Here is an 8,367-nt window from a genome sequence, read left to right as displayed (position 1 = left end):
TCACACAAAACTAAACGTTACTGTACTGTTTTACAACAAACTGCGACTTTCTTGACTTGCAAAATTATCTTTTAAATTGACAAAATATCATATGTGTAAGTCATGGCACAATTCAAACGGGATCAAACAATTATTTGTCTCTCGCCGTTGACTACCGTACATATTTTTTCCGAAATAAGGTCCCATGGGGGACAGCGGAAGGGGAGGGACTTAGGCTCTCTATAGATTGAAGCTCCACCTGTAGAGGGAACAAACTGTAGAAGTGGCAGGAAAGTTGAGACGGACAACTTCTCTAGTTGACTACACCAACCATGGATGTATTAAACTAGACACCAACTTGTGTGTCATTTATTTTTTACCACAGAGCAAGACAATTTCCTTCGCACTCAAAAACACAACATACGTCAAGTTGACGTCAGACTCAGAAAACCAGACTTTCTTAAAGGGACCGTGTCTCCTTAAAGTCGAGATGAAACGGCATTTCGAGAGTATCTAACTTCCGTATCGTGACGTATTTCCGAGTGAAACAGGAAAGACAGGCGGGACATAACGTTGGGAGGAATTTGATTTGAACGTTGAAAAGTGGATGTGTCATAACACCCGAAGACACACCGAAGTACCATGCTGTTGCTAGCTAGCTAACTAATGAATCTTAGCCTCTTAGCTCTGTGCGCTAAAAGTTGAAGATTGATTGATGGGTGGATGTCATGATATTATTGGTTGAAATTAGTTACGGGCATGCTTACGTAAGCACACGGCATATTTTGTTTTACAGGAAGAAAACATGATTGAATTTTGATATAAGAATACAATGAAATTGATTTTTGGTATTTTTTTTGGCATATATTGTTAAATAGGTGCACAGTATGACCGGGGATGTGATCTAAAAGGGTTAAAAAGGCATTTTTCATTTCATCTCGTCTTTAACCCTGAGAAGCACACAATATAACTGCGTGTGTTAAACATACCCAAACCACAGATTATGGTGAATAATGTCCATAGAGTCCGCCACAGTATCTTCTTTTAGTTAAAACTACTTCCAGTCTCTGGATAAAACTAGAACTACAATTATTAAAACTACAGCATGATAGTAAATCACAAGAGTGGGTGAGGGCCACTGAAGGGGGGGTAGACTATGAGGGCGGATGCCCAGGGGGTGCAATACTCATTCGTACAACCACAGCAAAACTTTACAAGGTGCCCAGTGCTCATACTCAGCATACAGTGAAGGGACCTCACCAGGGTGACTAATCCCCACCAGGGCAGCACTCAGCTCCACTGTAGAATCGTACTAAAATATCCAAAACACATGCCCCAGGGGGAAATATTATATCAGTTGGTTTACAGACAGTTACAATTCGTACAGCAATTAAACTCAGGCAAAACAGCAGCGGTGGCAGGGACCTATAAAGAGACATACCATTAATAAGGTTCCATGCCAACCATAGACCAAAATGTTACCTCAGGCACTTAAAGCACCCTACTTACCAAGTCTGACTTTCATGGGCAGATTACAACCAGAATTGTTACCTCAGCTGAATGAAGCACCAGCCAGCGTTCACTCAGCCTACAGATATCGTCTGCTACTACTCAAAGCAGACATCGGCAATGGCCACCATCAGGAAAGCTACCAGTCTACAAAGAAAAGGTTAAAGGAATTGAACACAAAACAACAAGTAGCATGATTAACTAGCTTCCTACCTACCTCAAGGTGAGGAATGAAACAGAAAGACCAGAGCAGGGGGAGTTAAGAGTGCATGCCAGCTACCAAACTAGCCCCCTCTACCTGCACTGATTGAAAAATTGGCTAATGGGAGGAGTTGTCACTTTACCATATATGGTAAAGTGAAGTCAGAAACAGTGTTCCCTGCTACACTAGTAACGCTAATCATGCCGTTTGGGTGTATTACTTAACATAATAATAATAATAATAGATGAATAAATAAATAGCATCATCTTATAATTCTAGAATAGCCTACATCTAGTATTTATAGTGAACCTGCTGACTGAAACACACATAGGCTTATTCATATTTAGCCTTAATTGTCCTTTACCCATTATTTCATAGGCAAGGCTCATGTAGGCTTCATATATGAACTCTAAATCAAGAATTAAGTGCTTGGTAGTGCTTGTTGAAGTGATAGTCCTTGATGAATTGGACAGTGAAAGTGCTTGTAGACTGGGGAGTGTAAGTGCTTGTGAACTGGGCAGTGAACATTTTATTAAATGGGGAGTGGAGGTACTTGTGCAACTGAACCGGGGTCATCACTGGAATTAAACCTCGAACCTCGACAGTGGCTCGTCTGGTTTCCACCACACGGCTGTCCAACAGATCCCACAGACCCTCACCTGAAAGAATGACAAAACCAAATAACTGCCATTGAATTATGTGCCCTGCTGTTACGCCCCGGTCTAGGGGAAAGAGAGCGCAACATAAGGACAAGAAACGGAGAGCGAATAGGAATGCAAAAAGTGAGCAATTTATTGCTACACACAGTGAGCGTTATTTACAGACAGTGAAGCTAGACTGCACGTTATTTTTCCTACAGTCTATGAAGCTGGACTTCAGGGTGAACCAAAGGCCAAAATAATAAACAAAACCAAACTATCTTCGCGACCAGAGTTCTGTCTAATCCCTGAGTGAACAAAAGAAACAAACAAAAGACATTTACTAAACCTAACTCCCTAAACTAAACAAAAACAAGGGAAAAACAGTATATGAAAGAAAATGGCGATTCACCCCTACTGCTTCGTGCTAAGCAATATACAAGGTCTGGACTATTTACACAGTATATGAGAAAAAGGTTAGCACTGCAGCTAAGGCTAACAGCAAACCAACAAGCAAAGGTTAAAAGCATTGGCGTTAACACTGAAGCTAACAGCAAACTAACAAGCACAGGTTATCTAAGCTCACCGGTCATAACACACAAGTTTCACAGAGTTCACAAAGTTTGGAGGACGAGGAGGGACGAGGCTCCGCTGCCGACATCGACCCTCCGCTTCTCCTCGGAAACCAAGGAAACTATAAAAGAAGGAAGGGTCATTATGTCACTGCGTAGCGCGTGAACGCGCATTGGTGCCAAGTGTGAAAACTTTCAGTTCGGCCGACATTGAGGTGAATGGGATCGCCATCTGCTCTGTTGAGACGTCCGGTTTTTAAACCGTTAAAAACGTTAGTAAGAAATAATCCTCGTGAAGGTGTAAAAGAAACAGACAGGGTTTGAAGAACGTGCTTTATTTTTTCAGTCAGGGAGCTGCGGTGTTGGTGAGTGATAGCAAATGTTACAGCCTCTCTAGCTTAATCGTTGTCATCATGACTTATGTGTGTGCTAGCTAATAATATAGGCTAGATCAGTCATTCCCAAAGACTGGGTCGCGACCCACAGGTGGGTCGCAGGAGATTTTATTTGGGTGGCCAAATAAATTTGCTTTGCTTTGCTTTTATTTAAGATTTATATCTGCAGTACACCTTGAGCTTGTTGGTATTTCTACCACACTCACGGTTTCCACCAGATTCTGCAGCCAGCCATAAGAAATGGATGCTTGGCTAATAAAAAAGAAAGGCCCAGCTAAAGACCAGACTACAGCTAACGTTAGCCAAACTACCGCCCGTGAGGGAAGTCAGCATGAGGATGAACGTGAACCGACCCCTGCTACCGGTCACATTCAACCCATTGATGACAGAAATAGACTGAACGCTGCACCCGATATGCGCGTTGCGCTCTCCTCTTGTACACCGGACTGGAATGCAATACTAAAAAGCAAGCAGGCCCAGTTATCACATTAGCAAGGTAAATAGCACATAATGGGCCTAATGAGATTTGACGTGGAATAGACCTGATGTGGTTAACGAATTGATTGTTGATTGTTCGAATTGATTGATTGACTGTTTGATAACAATAGCTGCACTTAAACACAAGCCTACTTGTTCTGATAATAGGCATGAGCATTTCAAAAAACTTTCAACAACAAGCATGTTTTTGATAGTACTGAATGTTCGTATTGTTCTGATAATTGTACTTATAACATTGAATCTAATATGAAAGGCTAGCGTACATTGTTTGTTTTACTGATGAGAGGAAAAAAACGAGAGCCTGTTAACTCCGCCTAAATGCACTTATTTTGTCTCATTTATAAAGTTAAAATGTGTATATTGTTTTACTGATGATAGGAAATAAAAACAATGAGATAGCCTGTTAACTCCGCCTAAATGCATTTATTTGATCTCATTTATGAAGTATTTAACGTGTATATGCTTTCAATAACACATGCATAAAACAAAGTTGTGATTTATCAAACGTATATCTCTTCGAAATGGCTGGTTTACCTATTCAAGATAAGATAAGGTGATGGCAGTCGATTTATAGATAAGGCCTATTGTGAATTGGGTCGCGATGGTTTGTCATTTTTAAAAAGTGGGTCCCCAGAAAAAAAGTTTGGGAAACACTGGGCTAGATGACTAGTACGAATGTAAATCACTGAGGCAAACTGCAAGGCATTGTAGCATACGGTCAAGTCCTAGTTTGGCTTAAGTGTGGGGCCGAAGCAGGGGCTTGAAATTGGGGTAGAGGTGAGCTGGAGGGCCGGCCGGAGATAGGGGGCCTCTCCCCGGTGTGTGGGGCCGAAGCAGGGGCTCGAAATTGGGGTAGAGGTGAGCTGGAGGGCCGGCCGGAGATAGGGGGCCTCTCCCCGGTGTGTGGGGCCGAAGCAGGGGCTCGAAATTGGGGTAGAGGTGAGCTGGAGGGCCGGCTGGAGCCTGGCGGAATTATCACCTTCCACAGCTTAAGTCCCCAAGACCAGAGAGGGGGAATAGCGCAAGCACAGCCAGGGTTTCCCCTCACTGGTGTTTGGGGAAGTGATACGGTAATGGGTGGTTTTGCAAACAGGTCTCTGCCCGATTTCAGAAACCCAGTTTTTGAAAACATGTACCTCCAGACATACTCTTGAAAAATATAGCTGGAAAAGAGCTGTGGTTTCGGGGGAACACGTTTGTCCAAAGCATGGGCCTCTCTCCGGGAGGAGAGGCCGCGCGTTGAAACAAACACCACCCTCACTCGTCTGGACCTAGTCCCGACCGGACGCTGCGGTCCCCCCCCGGGCACCTACGCCCCCTGGCCTGTCCGTTCGCTCCGAGGGCTGACGGAGCGGCGGGCTTGACTCGGGGCGCTCTCGGGGAGGCCTGTCCAGTGCCACCGGGCCCGGTCCGCCATTCGGAACCATAAAAACCTCAGCGCGGCGTGGTGGCTTCGCTCCTGGTCCCCCGCGGCGCACCTCCAGGTGCCCGCCGACTCGCTCTCTCTGGGTCGGCTTGGAAAGGCCTGAGGCGAAGGTGGCTCGCGGCTCCGGCCGTGAGCTTTACAGCGCCCCTTGCCCGGACCTTGCCGCTTTCCGGGGCCGTGGACTGAGTGCTCGCTGCGCCTTCTCTCCCCGCGAGGGGAGGGATGGGGCCCCCTGCTCCCGGCGTGACTGTCGACCGGGGCGGACTGTCCTCAGTGCGCCCCAGTGAGCGTGAGCGCGTGCGATAGGACCCGAAAGATGGTGAACTATGCCTGGGCAGGGCGAAGCCAGAGGAAACTCTGGTGGAGGCCCGTAGCGGTCCTGACGTGCAAATCGGTCGTCCGACCTGGGTATAGGGGCGAAAGACTAATTGAACCATCTAGTAGAGATAGGCTTCCGTCCTAAGAGATAGGCGAACGCCGTTCGGAAGGGTGGGGCGATGGCCTCCGTCGCCCCCGGCCGATCGAAAGGGAGTCGGGTTCAGATCCCCGAATCTGGAGTGGCGGAGATAGGCGCCGCGAGGCGTCCAGTGCGGTAACGCAAGCGATCCCGGAGAAGCTGGCGGGAGCCCTGGGGAGAGTTCTCTTTTCTTTGTGAAGGGCAGGGCGCCCTGGAATGGGTTCGCCCCAAGAGAGGGGCCCGTGCCCTGGAAAGCGTCGCGGTTCCGGCGGCGTCCGGTGAGCTCTCGCTGGCCCTTGAAAATCCGGGGGAGAAGGTGTAAATCTCGCGCCAGGCCGTACCCATATCTGCAGCAGGTCTCCAAGGTGAACAGCCTCTGGCATGTTAGATCAAGGCAGGTAAGGGAAGTCGGCAAGTCAGATCCGTAACTTCGGGATAAGGATTGGCTCTAAGGGCTGGGTCGGTCAGGCTGGGGTGCGAAGCGGGGCTGGGCTCGAGCCGCGGCTGGGGGAGCAGTCGCCCCGTCGCCCTCCTCTCTCCGCCGCCGGAAGCGCGGCGCGCGGCCTGCCTCGCGGGGCTCTCGTCCGCGGCGCTAAGTGCGTCGCGCGGCGGGGGTTTTCGCGGGGCGGTGTCCGCCGCCGTGTCGGAAGGCGGGCCGGCGGAGGGGATCGGGTAGAAGAAAAAAAAAAAAATTAAAGTCCAAGTCCCACCACCGGCTCTGGGTGAAAGCCCTGCCCGGGAAGGGGTGCACAGCCTCGGGCAGGGCTGCCAGGGCGCTCCCCTACCTCCCTGGTTCTCCACAGAGTGCCAGGGGCACTTAGAAAAAAAAAAGAAAAGTTAAAGTCCAACCACCACCAGGGGCTCGGGGTGAAAGCCCTGCCCGGGAAGGGGCGCACAGCCTCGGGCAGGGCGCCCCCCTACCATCCCTGGAGCTCCAGGGAGTACCAGGAGCAAATCCAAATAGAAAAAAAAAAGTTAAAGTCCAACCGCCACCAGGGGCTCGGGGTGAAAATCCTGCCCGGGAAGAGGCGCACAGCCTCGGGCAGGGCGCCCCCCTACCATCCCTGGAGCTCCAGGGAGTACCAGGAGCAAATCCAAATAGAAAAAAAAAAGTTAAAGTCCAACCGCCACCAGGGGCTCGGGGTGAAAATCCTGCCCAGGAAGAGGCGCACAGCCTCGGGCAGGGCGCCCCCCTACCATCCCTGGAGCTCCAGGGAGTACCAGGAGCAAATCCAAATAGAAAAAAAAAAGTTAAAGTCCAACCGCCACCAGGGGCTCGGGGTGAAAATCCTGCCCGGGAAGAGGCGCACAGCCTCGGGCAGGGCTTCCAGGGCGCCCCCCTACCTCCCTGGAGCTCCAGGGAGTACCAGGAGCAAATCCAAATAGAAAAAAAAAAGTTAAGTCCAACCGCCACCAGGGGCTCGGGGTGAAAATCCTGCCCGGGAAGAGGCGCACAGCCTCGGGCAGGGCGCCCCCCTACCATCCCTGGAGCTCCAGGGAGTACCAGGAGCAAATCCAAATAGAAAAAAAAAAGTTAAAGTCCAACCGCCACCAGGGGCTCGGGGTGAAAATCCTGCCCGGGAAGAGGCGCACAGCCTCGGGCAGGGCTTCCAGGGCGCCCCCCTACCTCCCTGGAGCTCCAGGGAGTACCAGGAGCAGAAAGAAATATTTTGTTTAAAAAAATGACAAAGTGCTGCGGCACTTAGGCTGTGGGGCGAAAACAGGCGGAGTACCAGGAGCACAAAGTTTAAGTTGGAGTACCAGGGGCACCAAAGTTTGAGTTGGTACACCAGGGGCACCAAAAATTAAGTTGGTACACCAGGGGCACCAAAGTTTAAGTTGGCACACCAGGGGCACCAAAGTTTGAGTTGGTGTACCAGGAGCAGGAAAGTTTGGGCGGATGGTAGTCTGCTTGTATCTGGGGAGGGGTGCTTAAGAGTGGGTCTGCAGGTTCGGCTGGTGCTGGGGTTCCTGGATGGTGGAGGTTAGGGGCCGGAGATAGGGGGCAGCTAACAGGTGTGTGGGTGGCCGAGGCAGGGGCTCCAAATTGGGGTAAAAGTGAGGTGGAGGGCCCCCTGGAGGTAGGGGGCCGATAGCAGGTGTGTGTGGCCGAAGAAGGGGCTCTAAATCGGGTAAAAGGGAGGTGGAGAGCCGCCTGGAGGTAGGGGGCGGATAGCAGGTGTGTGTGGCCGAAGCAGGTGCTCTAAATTGGGTTAAAAGTGAAGTGGAGAGCCGCCCGGAGATAGGGGGCCTCTCCCAGGTGTGTGTGGCCGAAGCAGGTGCTCTAACTTGGGTTAAAAGTGAAGTGGAGAGCCGCCCGGAGATAGGGGGCCTCTCCCAGGTGTGTGTGGCCGAAGCAGGTGCTCTAAATTGGGTTAAAAGTGAAGTGGAGAGCCGCCCGGAGATAGGGGGCCTCTCCCAGGTGTGTGTGGCCGAAGCAGGTGCTCTAAATTGGGTTAAAAGTGAAGTGGAGAGCCGCCCGGAGATAGGGGGCCGCTCCCCGGTGTGTGTGGCCGGAGCAGGTGCTCTAAATTGGGTTAAAAGTGAAGTGGAGAGCCGCCCGGAGATAGGGGGCCGCTCCCCGGTGTGTGTGGCCGAAGCAGGTGCTCTAACTTGGGTTAAAAGTGAAGTGGAGAGCCGCCCGGAGATAGGGGACCGCCCCCGGGTCTCTGGGTCCGAAAAAGGGGTTGA

Source organism: Centroberyx gerrardi, chromosome 20 (assembly GCF_048128805.1).
Source record: "Centroberyx gerrardi isolate f3 chromosome 20, fCenGer3.hap1.cur.20231027, whole genome shotgun sequence".
Classification (NCBI taxonomy): domain Eukaryota; kingdom Metazoa; phylum Chordata; class Actinopteri; order Beryciformes; family Berycidae; genus Centroberyx; species Centroberyx gerrardi.
Note: the sequence above shows the minus strand (reverse complement) of the source record.